General features: G+C 42.6%; 1 long non-coding RNA gene across 2 annotated transcripts; it reads left to right on the top strand.

Moving 5' to 3' along the window:
• Positions 1–2,710: 2,710 nt before the first annotated feature.
• On the top strand, positions 2,711–22,719 carry LOC144369579 (uncharacterized). 2 transcript variants are annotated; one of them, XR_013429364.1, is made up of 3 exons: positions 2,711–3,078; positions 7,052–7,152; positions 22,425–22,719. It is a non-coding gene; the product is annotated as an uncharacterized LOC144369579 (long non-coding RNA). The 2 variants fall into 2 exon arrangements; XR_013429365.1 differs by lacking the exons at positions 7,052–7,152; positions 22,425–22,719 and adding an exon at positions 4,529–5,326.
• Positions 22,720–24,460: the final 1,741 nt, after the last annotated feature.

Genomic DNA, 24,460 nt, shown 5'->3' on the forward strand with positions numbered 1-24,460 from the left:
TGATTGTTGGCAGCAGGGGAGAATTTATTTCAGATAAAAGCAACTTTAAGAGAGCTCTATAACTTTAGAAAAGCTAAGAGGATTTTACTCAAATTTCCATTTTGAAATCCCTTTAGGAGTACATCATGTATGAGACATTTCTGTTAGCTGCAATGAACTCCTGATTAATCAGAAGGCCTTAGGAAGGAGCTGTTCTGCTAAACGACATTTTCATATTAGTTAAGGATTAGCCAGAAAGTCCCTTCAACTGGAATGTAAAGCAAAATTTTAAAAATATATATATTGCAAACTGACAACTTATAAAGCGTAGAATAGTATGAAACGAGTCCTTTTTTGAGGATGGGGGCTTTTAATGCCTCAGAATCATCACACTGAACATGCATACTTACCTTACTGAAATGTATAGCAGATTGGATGGAATTTACATGAAGTCAGAGCCATATGCTGAGATTATTTATTTATTTATTTGGTACCAGGGATTGAACCCAGGGGTACTTTACCACAGAGATACAGCTTCAATTCTATTGATTGATTGATTGATTGATTGATTTTGAGACAGGGTCTCCCTAAGTTGCTTAGGGCCTCACTAAGTGGCTGAGACTGGCTTTGAACTTTCAATCCTTCTGCCTAAATCTCCTGAGCAACTGGGATTACAGGCATGCACCACCAAGCCCAGCCTAAGATTACTTTTTAAAAAGAACAAAAATCACTCGTTTGTCTGCATTTGCTACTCCCACACACACATACCCATAAAATAGTGAAGTGTTGCATAGAGACATTTCCATTGACTGAGGTTTCTAATGAGTCCAAGTCTAATTATCCAGTCTGTTTTAAAAGGCAAAACTTCCAAACTATAAAGCAGTTCCCAACTAGAGCACTAGGGAATAGGATGGTGCATTTGTCACTGAAGAACAAATAACAGGAAGGTAAGCTTTGCAGATCCGTGGCATGACCCTTTCTACTCTGCTGCAGGGGTAGGGGATTCCCTGCTCAGAGCAGCTTCTGTAAATTTGATGGAAAATTTCAAACTGGAAATTGGCTGGTTTAAGTCCTAATGCTATGCAGTTTAATACCTGGTGGTCTACCTGCTAGACAGCATTCCTCACATTCATGTCCCCGACCTCTCTTTCCTCAGAGTTCTTCTTATTCTCTGAATATCTATGGGGCAAGTGACCAAAAATGCCCTGTTTTCTAGTAATTTATATGTTGATGATATTCCAAGATGAGAATGATGTCTTTGAATTCCCCAGAGTAACTTGCTGACATCGAATAGAAAGTTAGAAGCTAATCATTGTTTTTGAAGGAAAGGTGTAGAATAATAATAACTACTTAGAAACATCAATTTTAATAGAAAACATGTTTAGTACTATGAGTTGAGCATCTTGAATCTGAAAAATCTCCAATCTAAAAGGCCCCAAATCCAAAACTTTTCAGCACCAACCTGATGTCACAAGTAGAAAATTCCATACCTGACCTCATGTGGAGTCACAGTCAAAATCCAGGTGCATTAAAAATATAGTATAAAATTATCTGTGTATAAGATGTAAATGAAGCACAACTGAATTGTGTGATTTGATTTAGATCCCATCCCTAAGATAACTCATCATATATGTGCAAATATCCCAAAATTTGAAAATATGAATTCCTAAACACTCTGGTCCCAAGCATTTTGGATGAGGGATGCTCAACATGTGTCGTTAGTTATCATTAACACTCTGGTTATTGATAGCCATCACTCATTGTGTTCTTCCACTCGCCAAGTACATTGCCAAATCATTACAGCCCAGTGAAGGATGCATAATAATCCCCATTTTATAGATAAGAAAACAGGTTAAAAACTTGAAACTTGCTTAAGGTCATAAAGTTAGCAAGTGCTTTGTTTTTTTCTTTTTTTTCCCCCATGATCTTGCATATGTAATATTTAGTTTACAAGGATGTCTGATGACTACAGCCAAGAAAAATAAATTGCACTTATTACATTATCCTACTTAAATCATTTTTATGTTGAATTCTTAACAATGTTACTGATTCTCCCCCATGTCTCACTGCTTTTGTTAAATGCATCTGGTGCTCATACTGGACCGGGGACTACGGGAGGAGGAAAGAGACAGATGTGGCAGGTGCTTTCACCTGCATGGACTTTAGCCAGAGTAAAGCACACGGTTTGGGTAGAATGTTAGACTCCTCCAGCAGCTTAACAAAAGAACTCAGAATGAGGGCCTGGATCGCACAGAGCATGATTCTTCAGTTCTGTTAAGTCAGAAATCAACACAGATTCCCAGGACTAGAATCAAGTGGTCAGCAGGGTTGGGTCACTCTGCTTCCGTTCTGCAGTCTCTCTCCCTCCAGCTGGGAAAGGTTTTCCTCCCTCAGGACTCATGGGATTCCAGTGGGCCCACCTGGAGGGTCCAGAACTGCCCCCTTGTCTCAAGGCTCATACCCTAACTTACCTCTACCGATGCCCTTTGCTGTGTATGGTGACCTAGTCAGAGGTCTGGGGTTTAGGGTGGGAGCACCTTTGAAGGACTGTGTTTCCTGGGACATTCATTACTCGTGCAACAGGCTCTAAATCCTGAAGGAATTTTGAGGAGGATTTGGGTCATAACCAGGATGTCACATGCTGAGGGTAGAGAGAAGGGAAAATCTGCTGGCCTGGGGTGGGGTGGGGGGGATGGGGGAGGGAATGTGTGTGCTGTGTACATGGAAATGAGGGCTTTCTGCATCTCCTTGCCCCCACACAAGCATCTTGGTTTAGGTGAACTGAGGACATTTTCTTTGCCCTCTTGGGCAAAGCCCACCTCCATTCCGGACTTACCCCACTTAAGAACCACTCAGAGGAGTTCGGGAAGCTCTTGGTTTCTTGAGCAAGGAAGTGACACAATTAAAAAGATATTTTGGATTCAACCACAGAATGACAGGAAATACATAGGACAGAGTACATGCCCAGCTATATTAAGGATGCAATTAGCAACAGCCAGACTGTGAGGACCCTAAAGGATAAAAGATCTGACTCCTTCCAGTAATACTGCGATCCAAAGTGAAGAAGAGATGGACGTGGAATCTACGTGTTTAAAAGAGGTAAACACTTACGTTAGCTACGGTTGGGAAAAATAAAAGACCCAAGATGCATTTAAAAATAAAAAAAGAAAGCAGGCCAAAGTAAACAAGGAAATTAGGGATGTGTTATGGTTTGGATCTGGAATGTACCCCAGGGGTTCAGGTGTTGAAGGCTTGGTCCCCAAGGCAGCAATGTTCAGAGGTGGGGCTCTGGAAGGTGACTGGATCACGCGGGCTCTGATCTCTATAATGGATCAGGCAATTGAGGGGTTCATAGCTGATGGCATTCCTGGGTGGTGGTGGAAACTGCAGTTAGAGAAAGGAGGTCACTGGCAGCATGCCTTGGAAGGGTATATCTTGCCCCTGCTTCTTCCCCCATCCACTTCCTGGCTGCCCTGAGATGAACAGCTTTGACCCACCACACCCTTCCATCATGACACACTGTCTCACCTCAGGCCCAGAATCAATGGAGTCCAGCTGACCATGGATGGCAACTTCTGATACTATGAGCCAAAGTAATTCTTTCCTCCTTTAAGTTGATTTTCTCAGGTATCTTGTCATAGTTACGGAAAGCTGAATATCACAGGGTGTGTGCTCATATGTTTTGCCAAAAGTAAAAGAAAAGAGAGTTAACTTGATGGGAAGGAGAAGAGAGTTTGAGAAGTGACTTTTGAGACACTGGGCAAAGATTGTGGCTATAAGTATATGTATTTGTCCATTTTTTTTCATTACTGTTGAAATATTGGAGGCTAAGTACTTACAAAAAGAGGAGTTTTATTTTAGTTCATGGTTCCAGTCCAAGATGAGGGGCCACGCCTTCTTTCTGTCAGAGTTCCAAGCTGGTCAGAGTATCCCATGGCAAAAGACAAGGAGCATGTCTGTGTGCCATCTGATCCCTGTCCCTCTTCTTATAAAGCCACCAAGACTCAATCATGGGGACTCCATCCTAATTACTTTAATTCTCCCAGTGGCCTCTAGACGCCAGAGTCAGGTTAAGTTTCCACCCTCTTAATATTTCATCATGTGGATTAAATTTCAACACATGAAACTTGAGGGTTACCTTCAAACCATATCCAAGCCACAGCAGGGTGTTGGCCTTCATTAAAACATGCATGTATTTTCATGTGGCTTTCTGTAGGTAGGCGATGTGCCTCAATGGAAGTATTAAATGTTGATGTGTTGGGAACATTGGTCAGGTGGTAGGATGCAGGCGGTTGGGGGGACCCCAAGAGGCCACGGGTTGGGGTCCGATGTGACTAATGAACAGTGCCCACGTCACAGGAGAAACTGGCAGGAAAAGGGATGTGACTTGGGTAGATAACACTTGACAGGAGGAAGTGACTTGGCTACGTGTGGGGGCCCAACCAGGGGGTGGGGTGTGTTCTGTGGTTCCAGAGGAAGCTTCCAACATGAAGACCTCCTGAGACCTGGCCCCTTGCTTGGCCACTCAGGTCTTGCTCTGTCTCCACAGCAGCTTTCTCAGATAGCCTGACCTCAGCTCCCCGAGACGGGAGAAACCAAGACAGAAGCCTTGCCTGTGAGCACTTTATGTGAGGAGTCGCCCAGAGAGAAATGAAGGACAGAAAGTGCAAGGACTCAAAAGACATTTTAAGAACGTTCTCTCTGGACCTGGGTCCCGCAGGGTCTCACGGACAGCCTTGCTCCTGAAGCCTTAGAGAGGAGCGCCAATATATATATATATATATTTTTTTGTTTTTTCCTAATTTTTCTCGTTGGGATGTGAGTTCAGGATCAATCTGAGCATCCGTTTGGAGACGAAGAGATATTGCATCTTCCTCTTCACCGTTCCCGTGGCTATCAAATTTGCAGGTGAATCTTTTGTAACTGCTCAGAGTTATGGAAGAGAGGAGGATGAAACGGGTTCCCCTGTCTCTCGTGGAGATCCAGCAGAGGCTGCCTGGGGACATGCTCAGACCACGTCTGTGTGCCCCATCCTGCTGATGCTGAGCTGTGACACGTTCTGGAAATGAACCGCCAGTTGGAGCCCCCATATGGAAACTCAGGGGTCTTTCCCAGCCCTCTCCCCTGCCTTACTCCACCTCGTCTCTGTATACCAGGCCTCACCCTTTGTAATTGAGGCTGCCCTTCTCTTCCAAGCTACTCCTGAATGTCCTTTAAACCTGCCTTCCACAAGACGCACAAATCCCCAGTGTGCTTTGCCTTACACCCCGAAACCTCTGAACCCCTATGTTGTTTATAGAGGCATTCCCCCAATAAAATAGAACCTAGCAGGTGGCACTTGAACAAATTACCTTTTCCTCTCCAGTTAGTCTGAGCAGAGCGGAGGAAATAACACTGCTGTTGGAGAAACTGGTCTAAAAACCCACGCTGACGGAATAAACGCCTCAGTGGTCTAAAAGTAGACATCATTGTTTAACTCAGATGGTTACAGCAGATGCTGTCAGTGCAGCCCCACCTCCGCCCTGAGGGTCACCAGCAGGGCTGCTAGACAAGCCTCCCACCCCTTCCACGCCCATGGCTTCCTACTCTAGCCTTGGTGGCTCTTGCTGGAGCTTTCTCTGGTGGTGGAAGGGTGCCTGGCCCTCAGATGAGGACAGAGTAGAAATGCCGGCCGTTAAGCCCCAGGAGTGACCCAACCAATGGGATGTGCACCTGTTGACGGGTACCCCAGCTTCTCCCCCTTTCAGTGGCAGGGGAAGTTCTCAGGTGTCTCTCCCAGGCTTTCCAGAAGCTCCCCACAGCTGAGACCTCCTGGTCACCTTCCTCTATCCCATCTCACCTCTCATGCCCCTCGGTGCTTCCTGGGACACCTGCTGGGTTAATTTGTTGGGATGTCAAGACCAAGTACCGCAGACTGGGGGGGGGGGCGTAGAAAACAGTTTCTTACCGTTGTTATCTTGAGGTTCTGGAGGTTGGAAGTCCAAGGTCAAGGTGTTGGCAGGGTTGGTTCCTTCCCAGGTCTTTCTCCTTGATTTGCAGATGGACATCCTGCCGTGTCCTCCCATGACCTTTCCTCTGTGCATACATCTCCCTGACGTCTCTTCCTCTTCTTGTGAGGACGCCAGTCTTTCATTTAACTTTCATTACTTTAAAGGAGCTGTCTCCAAATACAGTCAGAGTAGAGGTTAGGGGCTTCAGCGTATGCATTTGGGTAGGTGTGTTTAGTCAATTTTCCATGATTGTAACCAAATAAAAACCTGAGACAATCAATCTAAACATAGGAAAAATATATTTTGTCTCACTGTTTTGGAAATTTGAGTCCATGATCTTTGGACCACCATTGCTTTGGGGCCTGCACATAATGTCAGAATCATAATTCACCTCATGGCAAGCAGGTGAAAGAGAGAGTAAGAGAAAGGGACTGGGTCCCCCAATACCCACTTAGAGGACATGCCCCCAAAGACCTCCCACTACTCTCTACCTCCTATTTCCCAATAGTGTCATGGCTGGGGACCAACACATGGGTCTTTGGGGGACATTTATCCAAATCATAGTAGAGGAGGACCAATTTAGTTCCAAATGAATTGCTCTCACCAAATTCTTATTTCAGGGGTGAGAACTCAAATTCATATGGCCATACAGCAACCCAAAGTTGTTATAAAGAATACACACACACACACACACACACATTTGGTTTGACACAGATGTTCTTCTCTGCATCAGAAAGTGCCATTGATATCCCAAGCCAGCTTCTCTGCAGCTTCAAATTGCATTACCTAGGAATAAAAGCAGGGCAGGGGTATGAGGGAGAGGCTTTCTCCTTAAAAGAATGCAAGGATCGATTCAAAGGTTTTGCTTTCTCTGCTCTCAGTTCCTTTCTGCTTCCCCGTTACCACTGTTCTTCACAAAAGCAGTTGGGTGTACAACTCATCTTGACTGATGGGAAGAAATTCAGGAGATGACCCAGCGAGAGGCTTCCTATGAAGGTTCTTTCTTCTTCTTTTTGAGGGGGTACTAGGGATGGCACTCAATCACTGAGCCACATCCCCAGCCTATTTTGTATTTTCTTTAGAGACAGGGTCCCACTGAGTTGCTTGGTGCCTCACTTTTGCTGAAGCTGGCTTTGGACTCAAGATCCTCCTGTCTCAGCCTCTGGAGCCGCTGGGATTACAGGTGTGTGCCACCGCACCCAACGTGGTGCTCTCTTGACACATTATCTAAACCAGTTCAGTGTTAGACCTTTCAGGTTCCTCCCAACACGAACACCTTCAGACCAGCTCTCATCTTCCCCCACGAGTCACTATGGTGGTACCAGAACCAGTACATCTCCCAGCCTGGGTTCTGAACATACCTCACCTCTTGTGCACATACAAGCTGCTATTTTTGAAATACATGTCGTGCTGTGGTGATGAATAAAACACACATTTCATTTTGCAGGGTTACTGAATTCATTGTAGCTTTTACTCAAGGTTTTGGAGGTGCTCATGTCAAAAGAGCTCCTTCTACAAAACTTTGGAATCATTGTTCTCTGTCACCCAGAGATGAGTCTAATTCATATGACTCTCCTTGGGCAGGAACGGGGACCAGAACCTGTGACCTGCTTCCTGTTACAGCCCCTCCAAGTAGTGTCCTCCCTTGGAATTTGCCTGAGCCCATGGCCCTTCTGTTCTAGCCTCCCTTGTCCCCTACTTCCTCTTCTCTGCCTCGCTCTATTCTGCAGACAATAATTTTCATTCTCTTCAGGCACATTTCCCCTCCTTTCCTTGATCAACACTTTTCTATATTCTTTACCCCTTCCTGTAATCACCATTTCATTAAAAAGCTGTCTGAACTCCATCCTCGTGCGTCCCCGTCAGGCTTGAAGACCTTCATTTAAACGCAGAGGTGAAGAACGAGACAAGGAAGGTTCACTCGAATGTGGATGGATTTGGGGGTGGGGGGATACCAGGGATTGAACTCAGGGGCACTCAACCACTGAGCCACATCCCCAGCCCTATTTTGTATTTTTTATTTAGAGAAGGGTCTCGCTGAGTTGCTTAGCACCTCCCTTTTGTTGAGGCTGGCTTTGAACTTGTGATCCTCCTGCCTCAGCCTCCTGAACCACTGGGATTACAGGTGTGTCCCATTGCGCCCAGCTTGTATACTGATTCTTAATGGATAGCTGTCCTACTGTAGCAGGTGACTCTTGTGCCACCATATCCCTCCCCACGTGCCATTTCCTGCACACCAGCCTACCTTCTAATGGTCCCCACCTGAAGCACTCTCTGGCCACTGTAGCTTCGTCTACCTGAGTGCAGGGCAGAGTATAGGATTTTTAACCTCCCAGTACCATGTCTACCAAAGACTGATGGGAACTGATGTAGAGGACACGCAGCTCTCTCCTCCTTCAGGTACCTCTGAAGTGCAGATTTTCCACTAGCTGGCCCCAGAGGTATCTTAGGGGTGATATAAACCCATCAGGGGTAAGATCCAGGTGTCCGCAGAACTCACCTGCTTCGTGACAAACCTTCAGTTGTCTCGCTTCTCTCTCACCTCTCCACTAGTGATCTTTCCTGAGATTCCTTCCCAGTTGACCCTGTTCAACTTCAGATTTTGTTTCTCAGAAGTTGCTGAAGGGAAAAGCCCCCATTAAGATGGCCTGGAAAGCCTGGAAAGTTCTCCGCCCTTGTGTACTTCACACCATTTATTTCTAGATTAAAGGAGAATGTATTCTGGCGGGTGCCTAGCGCTGCTCGGATTTATAATTCCATTATTTGGAGTTGATATGTAAATAGCTGGGACTTGGACAGGCCGTTTTTGTGCCTCAGTTTCCTTATTAAAAAAAAATAAAGGTTTGAACTACAGCAGTGATTTTCACAATGTAGAGTTCCTGTCGTGCTCTTGAAGAATTCTCTAGACAAAAGCGAAATGTGAAAATGAAAGGCATTTATAAAATCATTCAAATTAAACTACAAAACTGCAGATAAAGGGAAAGAAGACTCCTTTGGGTGATGAGAGGAAATTCTCCATAGATCTCTCATGTTTCTGCAAGTCTTATTAACAGGGAAACTAGGCAACTTTTTTTTTTTCCTACTTTCTTTTCAAAAATGTTGTATAGTAAAGAGCCTTGGAAAATAGAGGTAGTGTCTCCCAAAAGTCTGCTGGTAGATTTGTGCGCTGTGTGATGTAATGATGTTTCTCTCCAGTACAATTGTTGGGCAGGTTTATTTGGTCTATTATAAGAAAACTCAATTTCCCTGAGTCCTGGGTCCCTTAGTAGTGATATAAACCCTCTGAGTGCACAAGCATCTACCGGGGTCTCTCTGTGTTACCCCCATGGGACTCAGGAGGCAGCGAGAACCAAAGCAGAGGTGATGCTTACACTCTTTGCTGCACTGTGAGTACTAAAGCTCTTTGCCTCTGATTCGGGGATCTCATGTCTTCTACTCAACATTCATGATACTATGAGATGCTACTCTGAAGTCAAGATGTTTCTTGGTATTTCATGTTCAGAAAATATTACTGAATTCTTTTAGGCAGTACAAGAAATTCTGCCATTAGTTCTGCCAATAAAATGTATTCTGAGAGGGGATTTGTATCATACGATGATCACTATTGTCCATCAAGATGGTTTAAATTAGAGTCGGAGTGCAGATCCAAGGTGGTGTGTGTGTGTGTGTGTGTGTGTGTGTGTGTGTGTGTGTGTGTGTGTGTGTATACCAGAAATTGAACTTAGGGCACTTAACCAATGAGCCATATCTCAGCCCTCTTTATTTTTTATTTGAGTCAGAATCTAGCCAAGTTGTTTAGGGCCTTGCTTAGCTGCTGAACTTTGAACTTGTGATCCTCCTGCCTCAGCCTCCTGAGCTCCTGGAATTACAGGTATGCACCACCGTGCCCACCCAAGATTCTTATATAATTGGCTTGCAGTTTGAAAGTAAGAAAATGTTTACATTTCAAATAGGCAAGTGTGTGGATGTTGATGACTTCCCCATTTTGATTGTTTTTGTATATGTTCTTGAAGGAAAAGGGAAATTTGTCACAGTAGAAAACAGTCACCCCCAGACCTATTAAGAGATGAAAATTTCAAATGCTTAGGGCACAAATAAGACACCACACATAATTGTACTAAAATGTAGCAAGGTCTACATAATGAGCAACAGCAGTAGTTTAAAAATACATATTCACATAAAAATCATTACCAGTATGTGCACAAGCAGTACATTTGCATAACAAGTTCTAGCTGCAAAATACAAAAAAAAAGGCAACTTTAATTTTTAAGTGTTGGGTAATGTCATACAAATTGACAACTTTATTAAAGGACTGTCTTCTTCACATTGCAAACTTTTCAGCTACTTACAAAAATAAATGCGGTGGTTTCTAGAATTTACTTTTGGTATTGAAGTTCTCTGGTCCTACTGAGGCATGGCTACTTCAAATGAGACCAAATATGACTGCTGTTAATAAAAGCCTCTTGAGTGAAAACCCTCAAATCTAACATGACATGACCTCATGGTTTTGCATATCTTGGTGATATTTTTAAATTTGGCTGTGTAAGGCCACTATGTTATCAGGTCTGCCATGACAGTTAAAATGTCAGCAATGAAACTGAAAGATTAAGTTCAGAGTCAACATGCAAAACAAAGAAAATTAGACTTCTTAGAAACTTGGAATTATGATCTTACTACACACTATATCACTGTGTCTGAGTTTTGAAAATTTTACACGGTTTTATATTTTACATCATTCAAAGAAACACTTGAAAAGTATTTTCTGCCCAAAGATAACTAACATTGACTAAGGCATTTTACCTCAAACTTAACAACTACCAATTAAGGAAGAATAGCATTTTATATGATGTTAAATACAATTTGCTTTACTATTTCTCTGTCAAGTTTCTGTATTGGCTTAACTGATATCCATCTTAAATTACAAGATAAGCTGATTTTCAATCTCTTAACCATTTAGAACTACTTCTTTTTGTGAATTACAATTGTTCCAATATTGTACAACTACACTGAAAAAGGCCACAGCTAATGTCCTTCAGTCCCAAGTTCCTAAATTTTGTATTCATATTAGTGTTCAGAAAGAATTGCCTTATGAGTAAGTTTTGTGAATTTTAATGTGTAAAATATATTTGTGCTAACAAAATATTATATTTTCTATTATGCATGTTGAAGCTAGACTTAAGATTTCATTGTTTTAAAAGCCTCTATGGGAAAAGAAGATTTTGAAAATCTGTAAACTAGTGAATTTTTAAGGTTCTCTCATTTCTAAAGACTTAGTTCCTCTAATTGGAATTTGAATCAAACGTCTATATTTTCGGAAAGACTGACATGTTATTCAAATTAGATGTACAGGTTGAACATCTTTAACCACAGATTCAAAAATCCAAGTTCTTCAAAATCCAAAACTTTCTGAGCATTGACATGATACCAAAAAGGGAAAAGTTCACACGGGACCTCTTGTGATGACACACAGACCAGACACAGGTGCACAAGAAGGATAATAGATATAGACATCACCTCCAGGCTGTGTGGATAAGGTGTATATGAACAATATATGAATTTTGTGTATAGTCTTGGGTTCCATTCCCAACAATATTAAGTGCAAGTATTCCAAAATCCCCAAAATTCAAAAATCTGAAACACTTCTCTCTCTCTCTCTCTCTCTCTCTCTCTCACACACACACACACACACACACACACACACACACACACGTTTTTGCTTTGTTGCCTTAGCTTTACCTTCCCTGATGCAATCCAATTTCATTCTTGAGTCACTGACTAAATTTGAGGCACCAACTGTTCTGATGGTCCAGTTTGGAAAGATCTTTTTGTTTTTCCCTCCAGGCCAGTTGTTTCGGGCCTCTGGTCTGGGTTCACTGTTCATCCATACTTTTGCTGAAATATGAATGTAATAATTTATAAGTAACAACAATCACAAAAATGGAAATCAGGTAATTTTGGTATTTTGTTGATTCTAATAGAAAGCTTTTTTTTTTTAAAAAATGTTCTTTAGTTTTAAATGGACACAGTATCTTTATTTTTATTTATCTGTGGTGCCGAGGATGGAACCCAGGGCCTCACGCATGCCGGGCGACTGCTCTACCACTGAGCCACAACTCCCACCCCCCTAATAAAAAGCTTATAGTGGAGTAACTGCTTAGAATTATTGACTGGGATGATATTTTAAAGTGTCCTTCAGCAATATGAAAAAGTCTGCAAGAAAGCAAGACTCTGAGAAAATCTTATTTCACACAGTTGACCCCTGATCATGGTACTGAGTCCTTCTGATATGCATTATCTCCTGATATGTAATAAATCACTCCAAGATCTAGCATTTAAAGCCACACACCTGCATTATCTCAGAGTTTCTAAGGATCAGAATTCCTCATATACCCTCATCAGGGGCCTGTGGGTCTGGTTTTCTTGGCTTTGGGTGTGGACTCACCTGAAGGCTCTACTGAGGCAGGAACCTGCTTTTATGCTGACCCTTGGGAGCGTTGGCAGGATTCAGTCTCACGTAAGCTGTTGAACCGAGCATGTCAGCTCTTCAGTAGCTATTCATTAGGGGCCTTCCTTAATTCCTCTGCATGTGGCTTCTCAATGGATTAGATCACAAGATGCCGTCTGACTTCCCTCAGAGAGAATAAGAGGAAGACCAAGGGAGTGTGTGTGAGACAGAACTCACACAGACTCTTTTTTTTTTTTTTTTTTGGCACTGGGGATTGAACCCAGGGGCACTTAACCACTGAGGCACATCCTCAGCCTTTTAAAATATTTCATTTAGAGATAGGGTCTTGTTCAGTTGCTTATGGTCTCCTAAAGTTGCTGACGCTGGCTTTGAACTCACAATCTTCCTGCCTCAGCCTCCCAAGAGACTGGGATTACAGGTGTGAGCCACTGCACCTGGCTGGGCAGAGACATTTTGTAATCTAATAGCAGAAGTGACATCTATCACCTGTTAGAAGCAAGTCATGGGTCCAAACCAGGGGAAGGCGTTACACAAAGGCGTGACCCCCAGGAGGCGTGAATCACTGTTGGTCGCCTTAGAGACCATTTACCGCAGGATATTCTGAAGAAACTGCATGCCTCTCCCTCAGTCCCTGCTCTCCCAGGCAATCCAGCTTCCTCCCCAGCAGATAGCAAGCGAAGGAAGTCCCAAATCACGTAGTGGGTGCCTCTGGTGTGAATGTCCCCTCCAAAGCTCAGGTTGGAATTGAACCCCCTTTGGGGGGCATTAAGAAGTGGGCCCAGGTGCGTATGTTACCTGTGATCTCAGCTCCTTAGGAGACGAGGCAGGAAGATTACAAACTGGAGCCTCGCCAGGGAAACTTAGTGAGACTCTGTCTCAAAACCAAAATAGAAAAGTGCTCGAGATGTACTTCAGTGTGAGAACTCCCCTGGGTTCAATTCCCAGTGCAGAAAAAGGGGGAAAAAAAAAACAGGCAAGGAGAAGTGGGACTTTCGATAGTGACTGGGCCATGAGGGCGGCCCTGCCCTAATGAATGGATGACTCCATGTGTGGAGTCGTGGGTTATCTTTGGAGTGGCTTTGTTATAAGGTGAACTTGTTAGGTAGGAGTTCAGAGACACCGAGATGGAGGAGACAGGGTATGAGAAAGGAGTGCAAGATGGGAAGAGGAGTCCTGACCCTGCTTACCATAAATCCCATCACCATGACAGCTCCCACCAGAGGTCCAGATTTTGAAGTGACAAATGGAAGTAAAGTGGGAAATATTCTCATGAGGTTTCCTGAAGTAACAAATGGGGGGAGGGACTGGAAAATATTCTAATCAGATATCATAAGATATCCAGTGGGAGAAAATGAGGTAAGGTGACGAACCTTTCTATATGCTGAGCATCTGGGCTGGGGATGTGGCTCAAGCGGTAGCGCGCTCGCCTGGCATGCGTGCAGCCCAGGTTCGATCCTCAGCACCACATACCAACAAAGATGTTGTGTCCGCTGAGAACTAAAAAATAAATATTAAAAAAATTCTCTCTCTTCACCCCCCCAAAATATATATATAGTGAGCATCTGGCACCATGCTCTTGGACTTCCCAGCCTCCAGAACCATGATCTAAATAAACCTCTAGCCTTTATATGTTACCCAGTCTGTGGCATTCAGTTATAGTAACAGAAAATAGACTAAGAAATAGGTGCAGGTGGCTTACATCCATCTGTGCCTGTAATGACATGGAAATCATGGCTTCCCTATCCCTTTCTTGCTAGCATTTTGTAGCCATCTAAGTCAAACACGGGGTTGGTGGTGGTGATGATCAAGGACCCAGTGCTCCTGTCACCAGACACCAAAGAGTTTTATGGCATGCCTCACCATAACTGGAAATCATAAGCTAAACTCATGCCAAACCTGAAGTGAGGAGCCACTCAGTGAAATTGCAGGGCCTGCTGAAAGAGTCCCAGAGCTCCTCTCTTCCTCTATAATCTTATCTTGTCCCCAGTGTCAGATTGTTACCATGCCTCGTTGCATATAAGGTGACTTTTTAAGGTTAAAAGAATTCTTTCCCCAAATTGAGGTTGACAGATGGCAGGTACACAGCAGCCCAACCTTTGCTAAGCTGACTAGCTGTCTTGGTGGTTTCTGGAGTTTATGAATTGATGCACACCCAGGTTTCAGTCCATGCTTGCTTCAACTGTGTGATGGTTTGGATATGAGGTGTCCTCTAAAAGTCCACGTGTGAGACAATGCAGGACGTTCGGAGGAGAAATGATTGGATTGCAAGAGTCTTAACCTGAGCAGTGAATTATTCCTTGATGGTGTTAACTGAGTGGTAACTAGAGGCAAGTGGGGTGTGGCTGGAGGAAGTGGTTAGTTGGGGGCGTGGCTATGGGGTATATATTTTGTATCTGGAGCTGAAGTCTCTCTTTCTCGGCTTCCTGTTGTGAACTGCTTCCCTCTGCCATGCTCTCCCACCATGATGTTCAGCTCACCTCCAGCCCCAAGGAATGGAGCCAGCCTTCTGTGGACTAAGACCTCTGAAACTGTGAGCTCTCAAATAAACCCTCCCTCCCCTGCAGTTGTGCGGGTCAGATCCTTTAGTCACAGCAGTGAAAAAGCTGACTCAAACAAGCTGCTACTGAAAGCAGCACCTGAAAGTGCCAAGACCTCTGGATGGCCTAAGTCCCTGCCTCCCGTTTACTGCAGCTGCACAATGAGCCACCTGGGCAAAGCTTGATTACTTGACAGTGACCACTGCTAATAAAAATAGCATCTGCACGATGGGGTCAGGCAGAGTACTGAATATGTGTGCATGAAAAACATGTGTATTTACATAGAAACGCCCGGGTCATGTGTTGACTCATGTCCTGATGGGCAGAGTCATCCAAGAGGAGAGGAGGGTCTCCATCTGGGCACAAGATGGAGTGTCACTCCTGTTAAGAACCACCCAGGGAGGGTGGTATAGCATCACTAAATAAGGAAGAACTTTGGATTTCATCAAGTAACATAATAACTCAAAACATGTATGTGGATCCAGACTCAATCGAGTGAAGATCATTTTTTTTTCCCCCTGAAAGCTAAGTTGCAATTTCAGATTTCGCTAGCCTTTGTGAGGCCTACCTGCCAGAAGTCTGAGAGTTCTGTTGCAATGCAGGGGATTGCAGTAGCAGGAGCAATTTGACTCCCTGAATGAGATGTGAGCTCCCCCCTGTCTCTCCTCAGCACAGATTGTAGGGGGAGGACGAGTTCTGTCAAGAGCTATTTTAAGGTTACGTGCATTAACTAGAGAGGCATAACTATTCTTAGCCCCAAAGTATAAACTTGTATCTTCAACCTAAGACTGAAGATCAGGGAGAACTGATGGGTCCTTGTCATCCATTCCGAGCATTTTTTTCGAGTCTTAGAAAACCTTCTCGGCCAAGTAGGAGATAAATTCTGGAAAATGAGAATTAGCTGTTCATAATGCCAATAGCTGGTGGCATGTCCTCAACCAGATCCCCACTCTGAAGCCCTGGTGCTATTAGAGTTCTTCAACCAGCTCCTCCAATTTGCATTATTTTTGACTTTTCAAGTTTGTCGGAACCTAGGAGACACCCAGCACTCATAGTCTCTTGCCATAAGCACCAGGGATCTATCATTCTACTGAGAATGAATTCTGGTGGCCACAGATTCAAGGAAAGAGATCAGAAGTAAAACCAAAGAGAGAATTAAAAGGTAGAACGTGCTAAGTAAAGCCAGCACGTTCTGAAGGTAGAGGGCAGAATTTAGATGGAATGTCACTTGTGTGCCTCCAATAATTATTAAGCATCTCCATTTTCTGTTTCCAGATTGCAAAATATTTATAGCATTAAATTTTTTTTCATTTAATATAACTGTTCCTTTTTAAATCAATGTGATAAGATAAGACAAATTTCAAACATTCAGGATTGACAAAATAGGGAATTAAGTTTTTTGGTTTTTTTTTTTTTATAACTGGAATTCTTTTGAGGTTGTAGTCTTCGATGTGTCCTTTTTCTCATCAATGTCTTCTACTCAGCATCTGAAAATCATCTTTCCATGGAAAACTTTATAATGGAGACCAATGATTAGAGAATTTGCAATTGATAGCCATGTGCTCCACAAGCTATTGAGGTGAAGTCAGTTTGTTCCATAGAGTAAGAGGAGAGTAACGGACAAGCAGGCTCACGTGGCTGAATGACGACAGGTACTAACCAAAGCTCCCCATCCCTTCCTGACTTCCCCACATAACCTTGCTCCCCCAGTCTGTGAATGTAGAAAACCCCACCCTTATCACCCATGGGAAGGATTTTGCTTCTGAACACATGGTAAACTGCAGAAATCTCAGGCTACTCTGGACAAACCCAGCAGGTCTGGAAGTTTCTAGGGTGGTTTCCTGTTCCCAGCAAGTCAGAGGAGTACAAGAAGAGAATGAGCCAGGGATGCCCTGGACTAAGGCTCTCCTGAGCTTGGCCCAGAAGGAAGAAGAAAACCCTTCCTCTGCGGCCTTTGGTGGAGGCCTGATGGAGCCTTCGATTGCTTCTGGAGTCTCCCTGTGCTGCACAGGGTGTAAGATCAGATTTGCATGATTAGTGGAGGGTGGTGACATGGGTGGGGTAATAGATGCCTGATGCTATGAGACTTGGAAAGTTCCAGAGGGACTCCTTGTCACCTGAGGAGGATGGACATCCCAGGGATAGGTGCCACTCCCCCAGACAGTGCCTGGCGCCATCCCCTGACCTGCATGTGAAGATCAACCTGAGGAAAAGTGCCTGTGTGGATGTGTGAGTGTGCACGCCTGCACTTGCACAAGTGCAGCTGTGTGCACATGTGTGTGCACATGTGTGAGTGTGTGCATACACCAGTGCATGCATGTAAATGCATGTGGGGAATGTGGCTGTATGTTGGTAAGTGTGTTTGCATGTGTGTGTGTGTGGGGGGGGAAATTAAGTCATCAGGGTTACATTTCTGTCACCGGGGGATTGCACCCTCCAAAGAGAACTAGATTAGTTACAGACTAATTAGACATGCCCAAGTTTCAGGTTTCATTGGCTGTTATACATGACAAGTTCCCCAACTCCCTAAAAATCATACAAAACTGATTCCAGAGGAACATTGTCATGTTGGTTCAGAGAGTGTTTACCATGTAGCATAAAACTATCCTATATTTTTATGTTATATTCATATATAATTGACATTTCATAATTTTCACCATTTTTGTGGTACTGGGGATTGAACCTAGCGGCACTTAACCACTGAACCACATCCCCAGACTTTATTTTTTTTTTTTAATATTTTATTAGACACAGGGTCTCATTAATTTGCTGAAACTGGCTTTGACCTTTTGATTTTCCTGCCTCAGCCTCCCGAGCTGCTGGGATTACAGGCATATGCCACCATGCCTGGCAAATTGCACCTTTTTAAACTATGCAATTTGGTAGTTTTGATGCATTTGTATACCCAAGAAACCATCATCACCATCAAGAGAAATAAACATATCTACCGTGCACAGAAGACTTGTAGTCAACAAGATACAGGAAGCTAGGATGAGTAATAGCCCCCAGGGACACTATGGTCCTAAACCCTGGAGCCTGTGACTATTCCCACATATGGAGAAAGGGTCTTTGCAGAAGTGATTAAGTTAAGAATCTCTAGATGGGAGATTATCTTGGATTTTGGGCCCTAAATGCAATCACAGGTGCCTTTAAAAGAGGGAACCAGAGTTTGGGGGGCTGAGGCAGGATCCGGATTGTGCAGCCGGCCTCAGCAGAGGTGAGGCACTAAGCAACTCAGTGAGACCTTATCTTTAAATAAAACACAAAATAGGGCTGGGGATATGGCTCAGTGATCGAGTGCCCCTGAGTTCAATCTCTGGTACCCCACACCCCCTCAAAAAAAAAAAAAAAGGAGAGAAAAAGAGGGAGATTTGATCAGAGAAAAGGAAAGTCCACGTGACCATGCAGGCAGAGGAAAACAGAGTCAGAGACGGGTTGCTACATGCTGGTTTTGAAGATGGAAGAAGGAACCAGGAACCGAGAAATGCAGGCAATGACGCTCTAAACTTTGGAAAGGACAAGGAAACGGATTTTCCCTTGGGGCCTCCAGAAGGAACTCAGCCCTGCTGACTTCAGAGTTTTAAACCCCATGAGACTCATTTGGGCCTTTTGACCTCCAGAACAGAGTATATATTTCTTGTTTTTATTTTATTTTTAAATTTTATTTAACTTTTTTTTGTAGATGGACAGAATGCCTTTTTAATCTTTATTTTTTAATTATAGGTGGACCCGATATCTTTATTTTATATTTATGTGGTGCTGAGGATCGAACCCAGTGCCTCATGCATGCCAGGCCAGTGCTTTACCACTGAGCCACAGCCTCAGGCCTGAGAATGCCTTTTTTATTTGTTCATTTTTATGCGGTGCTAAGGTTCAACCCCAGTGCCTCCCACATGCTAGGCAAGCACTCTGCCACCTGAGCTACAGCCTCAGCCCTTCTGTTGTTTTTAAGCCATTAAAATTTCCATAATTTGTTGCAGCAGCCAGGGGAAATTAATACAATATTATTATCTTGAATTTTGGCTGATTCAAAATAATAATCTTACAGCAATTATATTGGGTTCAAAGACAGAATGGACCAAAGACATGGATTTAGGGTCACTTGAGATGTTCAACCAAGTAGGGATGGTCTCTCTCAGCCCAGTATACTCTCATGATTTAAATAACCAGCATCCCCTAATTCCAACTTCTAAGAAGTCTGCTATGTAAATCTGTTTTTTTTTTTAAATTTAATGTTTTATAAGCTTCACACCAAAATTTTTGAAAGTAAAGTGATCTCAGATCATCCAGTGGCCACAACCCAGTCCTATTATCTTTCTGGGTTATTTCCCTCCCAGGCGTTCTCTTTTTGCTTTTTCCCCCTCAATCGGATATTACTTTCATAGTTGATTTACGCTGTGGGCTGAATGCGTACTCTTCAAATCCTTATGTTGAAACCTATCCCTTAGATTATTTTATATTGCCTTAACCAAATACTTCAGGCTGGAAGTCCAAGCTATATGGCACCAGCTCTGATGAGCCCCCTCCGCCCCCAGCTATGTGAAAACATGGCACAGAAACAGAAAGGGAAACAGCGAGGTGCAGAAGAACGGAAGCACATGGGTGGTCTTGCTCTATCTACAACAGCCCACTCCTGAGAACAGATCTAGTCCCATGAGAGCGAGAAATCCCCAAAGACAGCAGTGATCCATTCATGAGGTGGTACCAGCCCTTGCCTCCCACGAGGCCCCACCTATATCAACCTTGCCAAACGGGGGACCAAGCGTCCATCCAATGAAACTCTGGGGGACACACAATCAAATCATCTCCAAACCACTGTAATGCTCTTATAAAAGAGGTTCAAGGGAGCCTCGTTCTCCCTTCAATCCTGTGAAGAATGGGCCTTTGCCACACATGGAATTCGCCAGGACTTAGAGGCCTCCCCATTTATGGTATTTCTGCCATAGTCCCCCAAAGACAAAAACATTGTACTTTTTATTGTCCATACAATGCCTCATGATTTTACTTCACAAATTTTCCCCATGTTGCGTTATAATTTTTTTATAAAATCATATTGGTATATTTATTACCGCTTGCTTTATACATTGTGCCATTCATTGCACAGAAGTCACATTCCAGCTGACTTTTGGACATGGTGTTCACCAGCTTTTTGTTGCTGTGACTGAAAAACCTGACCTGAACAACTTAGAGCAGACAAAGTTTCTCTTGGGTTCCTGGTTTCAGAGTTTCCGTCCTGGACTGGCTGACTCTGTTGCTCTGAACCCCAGATGAAGAACATCACGCCCACAGCGACCTACTCCTCCATTCGTGCCCCACCTACCTTCAGGTACCACACAGTAGAGATCCATTTAGATTATTAACCTATCAAATGGCGGATACAACTTTTATAATCAAATCATTTTACCTCTGAACATTCCTGCCACATGAGCTTTTCTCATATTCAAACCATAACATATGTAAGTTATTTAGTAACTGTCTTCCTCTCTATGTTTTTCCATATTTGGAAATATTCTCAAACTAAAATTTTATAAGTGGGATTATTAAAACAAGGATATAAAGTTTTTTTTTTTACTCATTATGCACATTTCCAAATTCCAGTAACAATGAATTTAAAGATTTTACTACGCTCTGTTTAGAGCTGAGTAATGATATATAAATGTTGTAATTCAACATAAAGAGTGAAAAATATTACTTTGGTGATTTTATTACCTGAAACTCTGAGTACAAGTTAGAATCACTGGGTTTTCCCTCAAATTTTTATTATGAATCTATTTTTTCCCTGTCTTTTGTGGCTGGGATCTGGAATGTTCCCCTGAAGTCTAAAAGACTTGGTGCCAGTCCATGGTGCTATTGGGAGGGGGTGATACCTCTAAGAGGAGGGGCCTAATGGAAGGAAATTGGGTCACTAGGGACCTGTCCTTGAAGGGACATTGGAAACCATCCTCTTCCTGTCTTTCTCTTCTGCTTCCTGGGAAGGTGAGCAGCATTTCCCACCATATACTCCCATCACAATGCACTGTGGTACCACATTCCCAAAGCAACAGGCCAAGTGACCTCAGACAGACACCTTTAAAACCATCAGTCAGAATAAACTCTTCCTCCTTATAAGCTGAATTTCTCCGGTCTTTGTCGTAAAAAGCTATCACACCGCCCGTGAATGATCTATCTGTGTTCTTCTGCATTGAACTATCGAGATGATAATATCATTTACTCCTATGACCACATTTTCTAATGAACATAGAAACATCTTGCTATCGAATTTGTCCTAATCAATCATTTACTTTCGTGTTCTGGATTTTCCATAAAGAGCCCGAAATGTTTATATACTCAAAACTTTGTTTTATGATATATACACTGCATTACCTCTGTGCTTAGGAGCTTATTCCTCCCTCAGGATCTTAATGAATATTAGATTCATTTATTTAAGGTTCTCCTGTGTTTAGCGGTTACATTTTCTAGAATTTCAAATAAGTAAATAAAAAGTAAATGAAAACACCAGCCTTTCTCTGACTCTGACCTCAACAGAGGGCTGGTTCCCTCCCTCGCCCTGACTCCTGGGCCTCCACCAGCCAAGTGAGTCTATATTCCATTTGATTCTGCGGACAGACATTAGATGTGCTCAAACCTGTGACAGGTGAAGGGCTTGTGGGTCGACCACCTCGTCCCGTGGCCTACTTTGTGTTCTCTTAAAGAATTGCTCACCCTGGCCTACCTTTGCCAGAATCTACCAGAACTTTCTGGCTCAGTCATCCATTGACTGTGGGGCAATGCTGGGCACCTCTCTAGTTTAGGAAGGCACAGGTGCTGGCAGCTGGAGCAGCTGCGACATGTCAAGTCTGGAAATTGCATTCTGATTTGATGTTGTGAAAAAATATCCCCCCCCCTCGCTGTGGGAGTGTGGGAGTCGTGCTGAGTGGCCCACAGCTCTTATGCCTGGAATGTCCCGTAGGCCTTCAGGCCCTCAGAACTTGCCCTTTAGGACTCTTTGCTGTCTCTGTGTCTCATTCTAACTGCCCGGAACATCATGCATCCCTAGGTGAGAACACTTCTGCCAGTCTATCAAAGTTTCACAGACTCCGAAGAGTTTGATAAAGAATATAGATTCCCATTTCTAGGAGAGACTTTAATTACTGTCCTGCCCTATGGCAGCCAGATGAACTGGAGGACATCTTAAAAAGTCTGGCTGAAAAAGGGACTGTAGGATGTCAAGTCATTTGTCCCCACTGGAGGAGGGGAGGAAAAATCCTAATTGAAGAACTTTTGAGAAAAGTCCACAGAGCTCTACTTTTCAAAATTTTACTTGGTTTAGGAAATTATTTCTCCAAGATATTTTTTACTTACTTTTAAAGTGCTGAAAAATCTCCAGTCTCAGTCCCCTGGTATTACCCGCCTATGTAAAAATACTTAATGAATTCCCAGCAATGATATATCTACCCTCTTCCTTCCTCCCAGGACCAAGATGACAAGATGAAGTTTTCCATGAGGTATGAAAATAGCCACCCCTAGCCACAGATCTGAACCCTTGGGAACTCAGGAGAAACATGACTTCGTTTTTAAAAATATATATCTTTATTTTTAATGGACACATAGTAATTGAACACATTTGTACACTGGACTATTTCAATACATATATGCAATGTGTCATGTATCAGGGCAACTGGCATATCCAATACCTTGGACATGATTATTTCTCTGTATCAGAAATATTAATGAGAATTCATACCCCATTTGAATCAGATGTATGATATGTCAACATCATTGTATTGTCATGAGCAACTAATAAAAAAGAATCTTCTCTATTATTTTGAAATATACAATTAATGGTTGTCAACCATAGTTACCCCACTGTGCTGTAGAACATGAGAAACTATTCCTGCACTGCTGTGTCCATTAAATGTCCTCTCTCCCAACTTTATTTATTTTTGTAATATAAAATTTTGTTATTTTAGCCAATTACTATGGTCATACCCTAAGCATTTCAAAGGGCTGGATTTTGATACGTAACAGTAGAATACAATAATATGATATATTGAGTGGTGTACGCAAGCAGAGTGGATTCTATCAAAACAGATGAAATATTTAAAATACGAAAAGCCAACTTTTTGCCCAATGTGAAAAAAAGAAATGCCCTAGTTATTAGTTCAGCAAGTAGCACCCAGAAATGAAAATGTACTGTTCTCAGAAAGATCTACAATACAAACCAAATTATGTTCTTTTTCTTCTCTATGGCAGCCATTTTTGAATTAGAAGCACATAGAACTCTTCATTTTTGCAGAGATGTTTTAAGACAGTGCAAATTGCTTTTCTTATTTATGTTTTTGTTTTTTCCCATTTTGTATTAATTTTAAAAAATCATCCCTTAACCACCCTTGCTATGCAAATTTTAAATCTTATCTGTCCTTCACCATTCACTTGGTATCATTTTCAGTGTATAGGGAGACGACACTTCTATTCTTTCACATTACAAAAACTCATTTAGCCTACTTATATCATGTCGTTGTCAAGATTCCAATAAATTAAATTTCTATCAGGACTTGGGTAGAGGATCTAATACCTCCCCTAAACAAGGCCTACATACATTTCATTAATGGTGTTCTTTCCTTGATAAGACAAGTTAGGAATTTTAAAATGTCTTTTGAGTCTATGTTATTATCCATTGAAATTAAATCATGTTTCACTTTGGTTGATGCATCTGTAAAAAGAAGTAAATGATCTTTCCTGGAAAACCTTAATAATTCAAATTAAATGATTTAATGGTGATATGTTTATGTGAAATTTGATAAGTTCAAAAACTCTATATCCCCTTGATAAATATTAACAACTAATGAGAGCAGTGTAACAAGAATATTGTCAAAGAAAACAACACTTCTATGAGAATCCATATTATATTAAGAGAGTATTATTCATAAAAAAGGGAAAAGTCATGTGTTCTTTAATAAGTGAGATTAGGATGAAGGTTTGGCAACTGGAAGGGGCAGATTCCACTTAGACCTTGTAGTAAAAACTGATATTTTCCCTGAGATTCAATCTTGCATTCTTCCTTAATAGTAAACCCTTGGGGTTTTAGTGGGGAACCTCGATGCCCAGCTACATTCCCCCAGCTCCCTGGCAGGTAAGTTAATCGTGCAACATTCTGGGATTTTTTTTACAAAAGGAAACTGCATGCTCCTTTCTGTCTTCTGATAGCTTAGAATTCAGACTTTCTAGTGGTGAATCAGCAGAGTCCATGAGTATGAGGACCACACCGAGGGGCTGGCAGAGCCATTGGAGGAAGGAGCTTGGATCCCTGGGTGATCTCTCGGACCACAGTCTATCCTGACCTGTTATCATTCCCTGAAATGTTGTCTATCCCATAAGAATGGAATTATGGAATTGAATGAATAGTTGAAAATAAAAAACAGAGACCACAGACAAAAGACATCAACAGTTCATAGAAAAGAAAATCAGAGTAGCTCTTGAACATATTCAAGAAGGCTAATTTACTCTTA

Source organism: Ictidomys tridecemlineatus, chromosome 12 (assembly GCF_052094955.1).
Source record: "Ictidomys tridecemlineatus isolate mIctTri1 chromosome 12, mIctTri1.hap1, whole genome shotgun sequence".
NCBI classification, from domain to species: Eukaryota; Metazoa; Chordata; class Mammalia; order Rodentia; family Sciuridae; genus Ictidomys; species Ictidomys tridecemlineatus.